Source organism: Pinus tabuliformis, chromosome 5_1 (genome assembly GCF_031772625.1).
Source record: "Pinus tabuliformis cultivar Carrire ecotype Pingquan chromosome 5_1, CPIR1, whole genome shotgun sequence".
Classification (NCBI taxonomy): domain Eukaryota; kingdom Viridiplantae; phylum Streptophyta; class Pinopsida; order Pinales; family Pinaceae; genus Pinus; species Pinus tabuliformis.
Genome location: NC_142305.1, coordinates 455,568,220 through 455,571,183, shown reverse-complemented (window position 1 = coordinate 455,571,183; position 2,964 = coordinate 455,568,220). Strand labels below are relative to the sequence as shown.

General features: G+C 35.1%; 1 pseudogene; it reads left to right on the top strand.

Moving 5' to 3' along the window:
- Positions 1 to 1,166: 1,166 nt before the first annotated feature.
- Positions 1,167 to 1,771, top strand: LOC149165455 (GTP-binding nuclear protein Ran-A1 pseudogene; annotated as a pseudogene).
- Positions 1,772 to 2,964: the final 1,193 nt, after the last annotated feature.

The following is a 2,964-nucleotide window of genomic DNA, read 5'->3' as shown; positions in this document are numbered from 1 at the left end:
GTAAATATTTTTTTTTTTTTTTTTTTTTCTAATTAGTATAGTGTAGGTAGGCTTTCATTTTAAGTTTTTACTTTCATTTTCAGTTTTTCTTTTACCTAGAATAAGTATGCTCTCCTCCACGCTTAGTGCGATCATGAGGATTAGAAAATAGGGATCATTTAGATGACTAATTTCAGGAATAGATAAATTTTTTGCAATATGCTTCATCAAAAACATCTTTCAATATGCAAATCATTGTGTCCATTTGTTAAAAAAATTAAGTCTAGAGAAAGTATAGTTTCTTTCTAAATTTTAGTTTTTCATTGATTAAAAGAGAAAAAAATATATTTTTTAAAGAACTAACCATTTTTGTTTTTAATGATAGGGTTAATTTCATTTTTTTAGACTTTTAATAATAAAAAAATAATAAAAAATAAAATAATAAAAATTAATAATAAAAAATAAAAAAATAAAACAGTCAACCAGCGCAGTCATAAATAAAACAATTCATATAAAAGTAATGGTGTTGGAGTCTGAGGCAAATACACTTAATCACCTTAGCACTGATGTCCTTGAAGGTTGCGTTGTTGGAAGGTGCTTCTGTCGACAATGACCTAGCAAGCTTGACAAAAGAAGTTGTTGAAAGCTCTAAGAGAGAGGAACTTCTAGCTAGTCGGTCCCCTATGAGCAGTGAGAGGCCATCTTATCCTGGCGCTAGAAATTGAGAAAGAGCTGAATGATCTTCGAAGGAAAACAAAACAAAAAAAAAATTGATATTCTTATTAAACTCAAAAATGAATTGTCAATACAAAAATGGAAAATATGCCCTCTGCCATCGCAACGCCCACAAAATCCTCCAAAATGTAAATTAAAATATGGCTCTTTGTCCAGAAAATCAGGAAACGATAATACAAATTCCAATTTGGCAGGAACAAATCACTGCACGATAAGTCAAATTGGATTTTTCTATTACTAAATATCAAAGTGGCAGTTTTAATCAAGCGTTGAACCAGTTAGCACCGCATGGGTGGTTGTTAGGATCTTATTCAACGGCTTAAGCTCTTTGTCAAGCTAGGAAAGAGAAAACCAATGTTTGTTGTTTCTTTCTTGCATCTGGTGAAAATAATGAAGGTGACAATGGTTTTTACTGTATTTTCTATTCTGGTTTTCCTGACATGAAAAAAAATATGAACGCTTTGCTAAGCCTTGATTGTCAAAACGAGCCTGGGCCACAAGTCAATTGACCAAATTTCAAGCTTGTTATCGTTGGCAATGGAGGCACCGGAAAAACAACTTTTGTCAAGCGGTATCTTACTGGAGAATTTGAAAAAATACGAGACTACAATAGGCGTGAAAGTTCATCGTCTTGATTTCTTTACAAATTATGGGAAGATTCGTTTTAATTTTTGGGATACTGTAGGCCAGGAGAAGTTTGGTGGCCTTATAAATGGTTATTACATCAACAGGAAATGTGTTATTATAATCTTCGATGTCACTACACAAATGTGCCAACATGGCACAGGGACCTTTGTCGGGTCTATGAAAATATTCCCATTGTTTTTTTCTGGTAACAAGGTTGATGTCAAGAACCGACAAGTGAAAGCCAAGCAAGTTACTTTTCATAGGAAGAATAATCTCCAGTATTATGAAATATCTGCTAAGAGAAACTACAATTTTGAGAAGCCTTTTTGCTAGGAAGCTTTTTGGGGATCCTAACCTTCATTTTGTCGAGTCACCTGCTCTTGCTCCACCAGCGGTTCAAATTGATATGGGAGCAGCAACAACAACATAGGCGAGATCAATAGGCCTAAATGGTGGCCCTCTCACATAGTTTTACAGACGAACCCCCGCAATATTAACACAGGGAGCAGCAGGTTTCTGTTGCTTGACTACTGTTGTTTCCAAATTAGCATTACGCCACAACAGCTGCCATCCCAAGCCTTTTGCACGGCCATGGCTCACACTGCTACTTTGAAGGAGGGTGCACAAATGGACAAGGCACTAGCAACATTGGCTCCCTATTCTCAGGCAATTAGAACTAACAATCTTGTATTTGTTTGTGGTGTATTAGGTCTTATTCCCGAGACTGGAAAGTTTATCTCAGACAATGTGGCAGAAATTTTGAAAAGGTATTGCACATTCAATGAGTAAATTGCAGGAGGACATGCAATAATTTTAGTTGGGGGGAAATAAAAGTATATTGGATTTTATCATTTATTTTAAGTGAATTTGCGGGCAAAAGTTAAGATGCATATACTAACAAGTGAAATGAGATTAGTGTTATGTGTAGGTCAACAAGAAGCTTATGTAGAAAGCTCAACATTATGATGTGGCACCCTTTTTCATCCACAATTAGTGTAAATTCAAAAAATAATTAAAAAAATGGACATTTCATAAATTCTTCAAAATGAGCTAATTTTTTTTGAGTCACTTCATATAGGAATGATCAATGGAGATGGCACATAAAGGTGACAATTTTTATGCAGGAATGGTGCTAAGTTTTTCAGAGTTGAAGACAAGCTAATGCAAAAGTGATTTTTCGAAATCACAATGAAACATGCGTCATTGGATGCTTGAACGAATTAATTCTTCACAACACATATCATGACATTTTCCACTATACAAAAATCATTTCATGTCGTGATTAGTCACCTTTTTCCTTCCAAACGCCTAGACCATCCTTGTGTTGAAGCCCATCTTCCATTACCTTATCTTTCACGACTTCATGCACACCTATTTTTTTGAATCGCATACATTCCTTTATCCTTTTCAGTTTATTGCCTTCTAGTTTTCCTTCTGAATAAAACTTATTCCCTTTCCATCATTACATTGCCTTGTTTTCTCACCATACTGATCCACACTACTTTCCCGTGAGTTATTTCCATTTATGGTCCTACCAAATATTTTTGTACAAATTGGCGTTGATTGATGTGGGATTCCTTAAGGCCCACCTTTCAACAAGTCTTGCCCCATCGACATCAGCAC